Source organism: Nomascus leucogenys, chromosome 16 (genome assembly GCF_006542625.1).
Source record: "Nomascus leucogenys isolate Asia chromosome 16, Asia_NLE_v1, whole genome shotgun sequence".
NCBI classification, from domain to species: domain Eukaryota; kingdom Metazoa; phylum Chordata; class Mammalia; order Primates; family Hylobatidae; genus Nomascus; species Nomascus leucogenys.
This window is the reverse complement of record NC_044396.1, coordinates 34,563,460-34,574,869: the sequence shown is the minus strand read 5'-3', so window position 1 is coordinate 34,574,869 and position 11,410 is coordinate 34,563,460. Positions and strand designations below refer to the sequence as shown.

Here is an 11,410-nt window from a genome sequence, read left to right as displayed (position 1 = left end):
ACATATACAGCTTCCAACTCACTTTTATTTATTTATTTTTTTTTGAGACAAGGTTTTGCTCTTGTTGCCCAGGCTGGAGTGCAATGGTGTGATCTCGGCTCACTGCAACCTCCGCCTCCAGGGTTCAAGCGATTCTCCTGCCTCAGCCTCCCAAGTAGCTGGGACTACAGGCATGTGCCACCACGCCCAGCTAATTTTTGTATTTTTAGTAGAAACGGGGTTTCACCATGTTGGCCAGGCTTGTCTCGAACTTTGTGACCTCAAGTGATCTGCCCACCTTGGCCTCCCAAAGTGCTGGGATTACAAGTGCGAGCCACCACAACTGGCCCCAACTCACCTCTCCATGTTCCATTCTCAAATATGGACAAGGGTTGTGAGATACTTGAGGAAAATATTTAATATTAAAGAAGAAACCAAGACAAACAAGCAAATAACCAAAGAAGTCAGAGGGGAACACTGAAGTAATCAGGCTAGAGACAAACTATATAACACATACTTTGAGAAAGATAAAAAAAGATCTGACATCTGTGAAACAAGAACATTAAGCCACTTTAAAAAAGGAATATTCAGAGGAAAAGAAAGAGCTCTTGGATATTTAAAAAAAAATAGCTATAAGGATTTCAAAAGAAATGTTTAAATTGAGACTATTTCACAGAAAGTAAAAAGATAAAAAGAAAATTTTTCTTTTCTTTCCTTTTTTTTTTTTTTTGGGACAGGGTCATATGATTTGGCTGCGTCCCCATCCAAATTTCATATTGTAGTTCCCACAATCCCCATCTTGTAGTCCCCATAATCCCCACCAGGGGCCTGGTGGAAGGTAACTGAATCCTGGGGGCAGTTTGTCCCATACAATTCTCATGATAGTGAGTTCTCACGAGATCTGATGGTTTTATAAGGGGCTTCCTCCTTTGCTTGGCTCTCATTCTTCTCTCTCCTGTGGCCCATGTTAAGAAGGACGTGTTTGCTTCCCCTTCTGCCATGATTGTAAGTTCCCTGAGGCCTCCCCAGTCATGATAAACTGGGTCTATTAAAACTTTTTCCTTTATAAATTACCCAGTCTTGAGTACACCTTTATTAGCAGCGTGAGAAAGAACTAATACAGTAAATTGGTACTGGGAGTAGTGTGGTGCTGCTGTAAAGATACCCAAAAATGTGGAAGTGACTTTGGAACTGGGTAACAGGCAGAGGTTGGAATAGTTTGGAGGGCCCAGAAGAAGCCAGGAAAAAGTGGGAAAGTTTGGAACTTCCTAGAGACTTGGAGGGCTCAGGAGACAGGAAGATGTAGGAAAGTTTGGAACTTCCTAGAGGCTTGATGGCTTTCACCAAAATGCTGATAGTGATATGGACAATGAAGTCCAGGCAATAGGTGGTCTCAGATGGAGATGAGAGACTTGTTGGGAACTGGAGTAAAGGTGACTCTTGCTATGCAAAGAGACTGGCAGCATTTTACCCCTGCCCTAGAGATCTGTGGAACTTTAAACTTGAGAGAGATGATTTAGGATATCTGGTGGAAGAAATTTCTAAGCAGCAAAGCATTCAAGAGGAAGCAGAGAGGCCAGGCACGGTGTCTCAAGCCTGTAATCCCAGCACTTTGGGAGGCCGAGGGGGGCGGATCACGAGGTCAGGAGATCGAGACCATCCTGGCTAACACGGTGAAACCCCATCTCTACCAAAAATACAAAAAATTAGCCGGGCGTGTTGGCGGGCACCTGTAGTCCCAGCTACTCGGGAGGCTGAGGCAGGAGAATGGCATGAACCCGGGAGGCGGAGCTTGCAGTGAGCCGAGATTGCTCCACTGCACTCCAGCCTGGGGGACAGAGAAAGACTCCGTCTCAAAAAAAAAAAAAAAAGGAGGAAAAAAGAGGAAGCAGAGTATAAAAGTTTAGGAAATGTGCAGCCTGTTGATGCCACAGAAAGAAAAACCCGTTTTGTGAGGAGAAATTCAAGCCAGCTGCAAAAATTTGCATAAGTAACAAGGAGCCAAATGCTGATGAGACAATGGGGAAAATGTCTCCAGGACATGTCAGAGATCTTCACCGCAGCCCCTCCCATCACAGGCCCAGAGGCCTGGGTGGGAAAAATGGTTTCCTGGGCCAGGCCCAGGGCTTCCCTGCTCTGTGCAGCCTGCGGACTTTGTGCCCTGCATCCCAGTTGCTCCAGCTCCAGCCATGGCTGAAAGAGGCCAAAGTACAGCTCAGGCCATTGCTTCAGAGGGTGCAAGCCCCAAGCCTTGGCAGCTTCCACGTGGTGTTGGTCCTGCTGGTGGGTAGAAGACAAGAATTGAGGTCTGGGAACCTTTGCCTAGATTTCGGAAGATGTATGGAAATGTCTGTATGTCCAGGCAGGTGTCTGCTGCACAGGCAGAGCCCACATGGGGAACCTCTGCTAGGGAAGTACAGAAGGGAAATGTGGGGTTGGAGCTCCCAGAGTCTCCACTGGGGCACTTCCTAGTGGAGCTGTGAGAAGAGGGCCACCATCGGAATGGTAGACCCCGGAATGGTAGATCTACCAATCACTTGCACTGTGCACCTGGAAAAGCTGCAGACACTCAGTGCCAACCCGTGAAAGCAGCCGGGAGGGGGGCTGTACCCTGCGAAGCTATAGGGGCAGAGCTGCCCAAGGCTATGGGAGCCCACCTCTTGCATCAGCATGACTTGGATGTGAGACATGGAGTCAAAGGAGATTATTTTGGAACATTAAGATTTGAGAACTGCCCTGTTGGATTTGGGACTTGCATGGGGCCTATAACCCCTTTGTTTTGGCCAATTTCTCCCATTTAGAATAGGTATGTTTACTCAATGCCTGTACCCCCATTGTATCTAGGAAGTAACTAACTTGCTTTTGATTTTACAGGCTCCTAGGCAGAAGGACTTGCCTTGCCTCAGACAAGACTTTGGACTTGGACTTTTGGATTAATGCTGGAATGAGCTAAGACTTTGAGGGACTGTTGGAAAGGCATGATTGTGTTTTGAAGTGTGAGGACATGAGATTTGGGAGGGGCCAGAGGTGGAATGACATGGTTTGGCTATGTCCCCACCCAAATCTCATCTTGAACTGTAGCTCCCATAATCCCCATATGTGGTGGATCCTTCAATTACCAGTGTGAGGTAATTGAATCATGGGGGCAGTTTCCCCAATACTAATCTTGGGATCATAAGTTCTCATGAGATCTGATGGTTTTTATAAGGGGTTCCCCCTTTGCTTGCCTCTAATTCTTCTCTCTTCTGCTGCCATATTAAGAAGGAAGTGTTTGCTTCCACCATGACTGTTAGTTCCCTGAGGCCTCCCCAGCATGTAGAACTGTAAGTCAATTAAACCTCTTTCCTTTATAAATAACTCAGTCTTGGGTATTTCTTCATACCAGCATGAGAACAGACTAATACACAGGGTCTCACTCTATCATCCAGGCTGGAGTGCAGTGGTGTGTTCATGGCTCACTGTAGCCTCAAACTCCTGGGGTCAGGTGATCCTCCCACCTCAGTCTCTCAAGTAGCTAGGATTACAGGCATGCACCACCACACCCAGCTAATTGTTTTTTTGTAGAAATGGGATCTTGCTGTGTTGCCCAGGCTGGTCTTGAGCTCCTGGCCTCAACAGATCCTCCTTCCTTGGCTTCCCAAAGCACTGGGATTACAGGCATGAGCCACTGTGCCCAGTCAAGAGACAATTCTTATGGAAAGAAAGGATTTAAAAAACTGAAATATTTAGTCAGAGAGCCATTTTATGACTATTAAGAGTTCCAGAAAGAGAGAACAGAAGAAAAATGGAGAGAAAAAAATTACCAGAAATAACACAATTTATCGACATATGAGATTGAATAAATAATACGATTTTCCAGATTAAAAATAACCACCAAGGGTCCAGTACAATAAATAAAAATAAAACGACATGAGAGAACAGTATCATGACATTTCAAATGACTAGAGATAAAGGGAAAATTGTAAAACCTCCCAGACAGGAAAAAAAAAAAATAGCTTCCAAACAAAGGATTAAAAACTATAAATGTATCAGATCTCTCTATAGTATTCCTGGAAGCTAAAAGACAATGAGCAATATCTTCCAGCAATTTCCATTTGTGCATCCTGTACTCAAACTATCATTTCAGTGGGAAGGGAGAATTATTGCATTTTTAGGCAAGAATAGTTACCTCCCATATGGAGAGTCAGACCCTGGAGAAAAAGGCACTGTTGGTTGCCTTTTTTCTGCCTCAATATTCTCCTGCAGGCCAAAGCCTGATATCCACCCCCACATCTCTCACCCCCCAGTATCCACAGCCATATGCTTCAGGAGACTCGGAACTCCCCCAGCTCCAGCTCCAGAGGTAAATCATAATTGGTCTCTTTCTTTTCTTTCTTTCTTTTTTTTTTTTTAAAGACAGGGCTCACTGCTTCCCATGGAGCCGTCGCCATGAAGGTCGAGCTGTGCAGTTTTAGCGGGTAAAAGATCTACCCTGGACACGGGAGGCGCTACGCCAGGACCAACGGGAAGGTTTTCCAGTTTCTTAATTCAAAATGCGAGTCGGCGTTCCTTTCCAAGAGGAATCCTCGGCAGATAAACTGGACTGTCCTCTACAGAAGGAAGCACAAAAAGGGACAGTCGGAAGAAATTCAAAAGAAAAGAACCCGCCAAGCAGTCAAATTCCAGAGGGCCATTACTGGTGCATCTCTTGCTGATATAATGGCCAAGAGGAATCAGAAACCTGAAGTTAGAAAGGCTCAACGAGAACAAGCTATCAGGGCTGCTAAGGAAGCAAAAAAGGCTAAGCAAGCATCTAAAAAGACAGCAATGGCTGCTGCTAAGGCACCTACGAAGGCAGCACCTAAGCAAAAGATTGTGAAGCCTGTGAAAGTTTCAGCTCCCTGAGTTGGTGGAAAACGCTAAACTGGCAGATTAGATTTTTAAATAAAGATTGGATTATAAAAAAAAAAAAAAAAAAAGACAGGGCTCACTATGTTGACCAAGCCAGTCTGGAACTCCTGGCTTCAAGCAATCCTCCCACCTCGGCCTCCCAAAGTGCTAGGACTACAGATGGGGGCCACCACACACGGTCCATGATTACTCTCTAAGTCAGCCTTGGTGATCTCATTCCCCTTGCGGTAGAGTTGGCTAAGGCATAAACATGTGACCCTCTTCTGGTCAATGAGAGGTAGGGGAAGTTGGCTGGGGGTCTCCTGTGAGAATTTCTTTTCAAATTAAAGGTATGTGGCTTAGGTCAGGTTTAACAACACGATGGAAATTTATGTGCAAATAATTTATCATGGAAGTGGTCCCAGGTGTGACAAGGGAGGAAGTGGAGGAAGCAGGACAGGGAAGGGGAGGAGACCAAGCAAAGGTGACTCTCCCTGATTCCACAGAACTCTGGAAGTGTACATTTCACCACAGAGCTGTCCCATGAAGGCAAGGGAGCTAGACTTCGTACTCCTGCCCCACCAGTCATTGGTCAGGGGCCTCCCAGGGGGAAGACAATGCCCAAGCACATCTTCTGTGCTCTTGCTGGCTGAGTAGCTCCAGTAGCCCAAAGGCAGTTCTAATAGCGATAGGAGCTGATTATCAGAAGCAAAAAGGAGGAACGGCTACACAAATGGTTGAAAAGAAAAAAAGAAAGAAAAAGATTCAAGGGGTTCTGGGTGGAATGCCAATATTGTCTTCTACAGTAGTGGTCCCCAGCCTTTTAGCACCAGAGACTGGTTTCATGGAAGACAATTTTTCCACAGACTGGGGTGGTGGGAAATGGTTTCGGGATGATTCAAGCACACTACATTTATTGTGCACTTTATTTCTATTATAATTACATTGTAATATATAATGAAATAATTATACAACTCAGCATGATGTAAAATCAGTGGAATCCCTGACCTCTTTTTCCTGCAACTAGATGGTCCCTTCTGGGGGTGATGACAGACAGTGACAGCCATCAGGTATTAGATTCTCATGAGGTGCACAAAACCGAGATCCTCTGCATGTGAAATTCACAATAGGGTTCACACTTACGATGGTTAATATTGAGTGTCAATTTGATTGGATTGAAGGATGCAAAGTATTATTCCTGGGTGTGTCTATGAGAGTGTTGCCAAAGGAGATGAACATTTGAGTCTGTGGACTGGGAGAGGCCGACTCACCCTCAATGTGGATGGGCACCATCTAATCAACTGCCAGCGCAGCTAGAGTAAAGCAGACTTGCTGAGTCTTCCAGCCTTCATTTTTCTCCCACGCTGGATGCTTCCTGCCCTCAAACAACGGACTCCAGGTTCTTCAGCTTTTGGACTCTTGGACTTACACCAGTGATTTGCCAGCATCTCTTGGGCCTTTGGCCACAGACAAAGGTTGCATTTTTGGCTTTCTACTTTTGAGGTTTTGGGACTCAAGACAGGTTTCCTTGCTCCTCAGCTTGCAGACAGCCTATTGTGGGACTTCATCTTGCTATTGTGTGAGTCAATACTCCTTAATAAACCCCCCTTCATATATACTTCATATATATATATATATTACATCTATGTAACATAATATATATGTTACATCTATGTAACATATATATTATGTTTCATATATATAATATATAATATATATGAAACATAATATATATGTAACATAATATATGTTATATATATGTATATATGTGTGTGTGTATGTGTATATATGTTATATATATGTATATATGTGTGTATGTGTGTGTATATATATATATAACTGATCTATCCTATTAGTTCTGTCCGTCTAGAGAAAGCTAACTAATATAGCACTCCTATGAGAATCTAATGCCACACTGATCTGACAGGAGGTGGAGCTCAGGCAGTAATGCAAGGGATGGGGAGTGGCTGTAAATACAGAGGAAGCTTTGCTCACTCACCTGCCGTCCACCTCCTGCTGTGCAGGTCCGTTCCTAATAGGCCACAGACCAGTACTAGTCCACGGCCTGGGGTTTGGGGACCCCTGTTCTACAGGATGCAAGAGGAATTCTCTCTGGCGAATCTTCTTATACCATGAAGGAGAGCATTCAAAAAGAAGGCAGGGATGCACCGAGTGGGGTAGAGTGGAGAGATGAAAAGAACCTGGGCCTTTGATGATGTTGCTGAGCCAATGATTGACCTACGTTGGCAGTGACCCACATCCAGCCTTCTTGTTATACGATATAATACATTCTCCTTGTGATTTGAACTATTGTAAATGAGGTTTTCTGCTATTTTCAACCAAAATCATGCTAAATGATCCAAGGAGAGAGGTAAATTATCTATGATAGAAAAGAGAATAGTTGTAAGTAAAAATAAAAGCAGCCCTGATGCAGAGTGAGCATTGAAAGGACCCTTCTGGGAGGCAGAGGAGAATACTAGTGGGGGCATGGGGTGCCAGTGGGTACCACTTTGGCCTTTTCCACCAAGGTACCCTCTGAAAAGGTGGCTCCATGCTCCTCAGCTCCCTCTGATAGACTTAGTTCCAAAAGATTCCACATTGGTGCCCTGTGGAGAACAAATAGAGGAAACTTAGATTTTGAAATCAGCAGAAATTTTTAAGGCCAGAAAAGCAAACATAATATGCCGCAGTCATAAATGTTACTTGTATTTGCACAGTAGCTTTCAAACCAGCTTCAGGGATCTCAGGCCTCCGCCCCATTTTGTGTTTAGCCCTTTGGCATATTGGGGTTACATGTGAACTTGTAAGAATGAATTTTATAGATTAAAGAAAAAGAAAGATTGAAAAATCTTTGCATTATATCATGTAGTCTATTGTTTAATGAAATATTTCATTGCATGGTGACCTCTACTGGCAGAATAAATGCATCACCAGGGCTGACAAAATAAGACAATTTAGTCTGTTTAGTCAAGGAATTGGCTAATATGGAAAGACAATGCTAGCCAAATGTTACTTAGAATTGTTAAGGCCCAGTTGTACTCTCAACATGTTTATTTTCAAAAAGATTTTGTAAAATATCTCAAACACATGAGATATAGAGGATAATATAATAAATACATACTTGCCACCTAAACTTAACAAGTCTTAACATTTTGTCTTCTTTATCCAGAGTTTTAAAATTAATTATTTATTTATTTATTTTAGAGACAGGGTCTCATTCTGTCACCCAGGCTGGACTGCAGTGGTGTGATCATAACCCACTGTAACCCAGAACTCCTGAGGTCAAGCAATCCTCCTGCCTCAGCCTCCCAAGTAGGTAGGACCAACATCCTTTTTATTTTTTATTTATTTATTTATTTTGAGATGGAGTCTCACTTTGTCCCCCAGGCTGGAGTGCAGTGGCACGATCTCTGCTCACTGCAACCTCCACCTCCCAAGTTCAAGGGATTTTCCCTGTCTCAGCCTCCCAAGTAGCTGGGACTACAGGCACCTGCCACCACTCCCGGCTAATTGTTGTATTTTTAGTAGAAACAGGGTTTCACCATACTGGCCAGGCTGGTCTCAAACTCCCGACCTTGTGATCTGCCCACCTTGGCCTCTCAAAGTGCTGGTATTATAGGCGTGAGCCACTGTGCCCGGCCTCCAACATTTTTTTTAAAAAATAAGACAGTTACATACATGTGAAGCCCCTATACCCTGACTTCCTGAAAACAGCCCCTTTATCACCTTTCCAGAGGGCATTGCTTAGCTGGGTGGGGTGGCTCACACCTGTAATCCCAGCACTTTGGGAGGCTGAGGCAGGAGGATCACTTGAGCCCAGGAATTCAAGACCAACCTGGGCACCATAGTAAGAAATCATCTCTACAAAATAATAATAATAATAATTAGCTGGGCATAGTGGTGTGCATCTGTAGTCCCAGCTGCTTGGGAGGCTGAGACAGGAGGATTACTTGAGCCCAGGAGGTGGAGGCTGCAATGAGCTATGATCATGTCATTGCACTCCAGCCTGGGCAACAGAGCAAGACCCTGTCTCAAAAAAAAAAAAAAAAGCAGGCAGCACTGCTTGGTGTACATCTTTCCCATGAATCTTTTCATACTTCTCCTTCATATGTATTCATACATATATATTCATACAGAATATAGGATATTGTGTTGCAAGCTTTAAGTTTTTATATAAATGGAATAACGTATATATAATTACAAATTTTACAATTTTTTGCTGGTTGAATTGGCCCATTATTGAGATCATGTTCCCCTTCCCCAGGGCAAAAAACAAAACCCTGAGATTTAAACTGATGGGGAGGCTGGGCCTGTTGGCTCACACCTGTAATCCCAGTCCTTTGGGAGTCAGAACGGGGAGGATTGCTTGAGTCTAGTTCAAGACCAGCATGGGCGACATGACGAGACCCTGTCTCTTAAAATAAATAAATAAATAATAAACTGATAGGGAAAATATGTCCCTTCATAATAGAGGTAGGGGCCGGGCGCAGTGGCTCATGCCTGTAATCCCAACACTTTGGGAGGCGGAGGCGGGCAGATCACTTGAGGTCAGGAGTTCGAGACCAGCCTGGTCAACATGGTGAAACCCTGTCTCTATTTAAAAAAATACAAAAATTAGCCAGGCATGATGGCAGGTGCCTGTAGTCTCATCTACTCAGGGGGCTGAGGCAGAAGAATCACTTGAATCTGGGAGGTGGAAGTTGCAGTGAGCCAAGATCACCAAGATCATGCCACTGCACTCTAGCTTGGGTAACAGAGTGACACTCTGTCTCAAAAAAAACAAAACAAAACAAACAAGCAAACAAAAAACACCAAAAAAATCATAACAGAGGTAGGTAAGATAAAGTTGTCAAAAGAGATCAGGTACAAAAACGTTTGAAAACCAGGACAATGGAGAAAACTAGCAGTAGCTGATATTATTGAGCATTTATAAGTGCTTTCTTTAAATCACTGAATCCTCACAGCAACTCTATGCAATATCTTCTATCATGATCTCCATTTTACAAACAAGGAAACCAAGGCAAAGAGGTTGCTAGCTTGTTTAAGGTCACATATCTGAGTAGCTGGACCTGCAGTCTGACTCCCTGCTCTGAATGTGGTGTGATATGTAAATGAAGCCCCGTGAAGAATTCTAAGCATCACAAGAAGCACCCATATAAACCAATCACTTGTTGCTGATGATGCACTTGAACTCTACAATGCCCCTTCCTCATGGCTTTCTAAGACCCCCAGCCAGGCTCACAACGGGACTGAGAGTGGTCCTCTTGTCTCTTTTCAGAGATTTAACTGGCCAGAACTTGAGCATCCTCTTACATGCAAAACTTCATTGTCCCTTGGCATCAGAAGCTATTAATAAGATTTGTTCCTGATTCCAACAAGTGTGACCTGAGACAAGTTAAAAATATTTTTTTCTGGATCGTGAAACTTCTCTAAAATAAGACAAAATATTATCCTTTTCCATCTGAAATAATCCTGTTGTGACGAAGAATAATTTATCATGCTGTGACATCCTAAGTCATTAAATGGGAGGATCTGGCAGCCCTGCTTCATACACCCACGCACTTATCTGCAAAAGTTGATACGCATGAGAGCTTCTGGCTTTAAGTATTTAGCAGAAAGAGGAGATGGATCTCCAGGCCTAAGGAACAGAGACGAGGAACATGAACTCTGGCTAATGTCTACTCCCCTTGGGGAAGGCCTTACTGGGAGAAAAGAGAATAATGTGTGTCAGGCCTCTGAGCCCAAGCTAAGCCATCATATCCCCTGTGACCTGCACGTATACATCCAGATGGCCTGTTCCTTGCCTTAACTGATGACATTCCACCACAAAAGAAGTGAAAATGGCCGGTCCTTGCCTTAAGCGATGACATTATCTTGTGAAATTCCTTCTCCTGGCTCATCCTAGCTCAAAAGCTCCCCTACTGAACACCTTGTGACCCCCACTCCTGCCCACCAGAGAACAATACCCCTTTGACTGTAATTTTCCTTCACCTACCCAAATCTTATAAAACGGCCCTATCCTTATCTCCCTTCGGTGACTCTCTTTTTGGACTCAGCCCGCCTGCACCCAGGTGATTAAAAAGCTTTATTGCTCACACAAACCCTGTTTGGTGTTCTCTTCACATGGACGTGAGTGAAAATGTGGAATCTAAGTGTCTGGTTTCAAGTTTTGTGTCCCTAACTTACTAACTAGCTTTCTCACTTTCCAACCTCAGGTGATTTAATAACCCTCTCTGTGCTGCAGGTTCATCCTCTACAAAATTATAAGATAATAGTAATATCTACCTAATAAACTTGCTATGAAGATTAAATTAGTTAATACATATGGTACAGTTAGAAAGTTTCTGTCACCTGGCCGGGCACGGTGGCTCACGCCTATAACCCCGGCACTTTGGGAGGCCGAGGTGGGAGGATCACCTGAGGTTGGGAGTTTGAGACCAGCCTGACCAACATGGAGAAACCCATGTTTAGTAAAGATGGGGAGAACCCCATCTTTACTAAAAATACAAAATTAGCCAGATGTGGTAGCACATGCCTGTAATCCCAGCTACTTGGGAGCCTA

At 43.9% G+C, this 11,410-nt stretch overlaps 1 pseudogene across 1 annotated transcript; it reads left to right on the top strand.

Moving 5' to 3' along the window:
* Positions 1 to 4,407: 4,407 nt before the first annotated feature.
* On the top strand, positions 4,408 to 4,937 carry LOC100591775 (annotated as a pseudogene). The gene has a single exon (XR_179527.3). The product of XR_179527.3 is annotated as a 60S ribosomal protein L24 pseudogene (transcript).
* Positions 4,938 to 11,410: the final 6,473 nt, after the last annotated feature.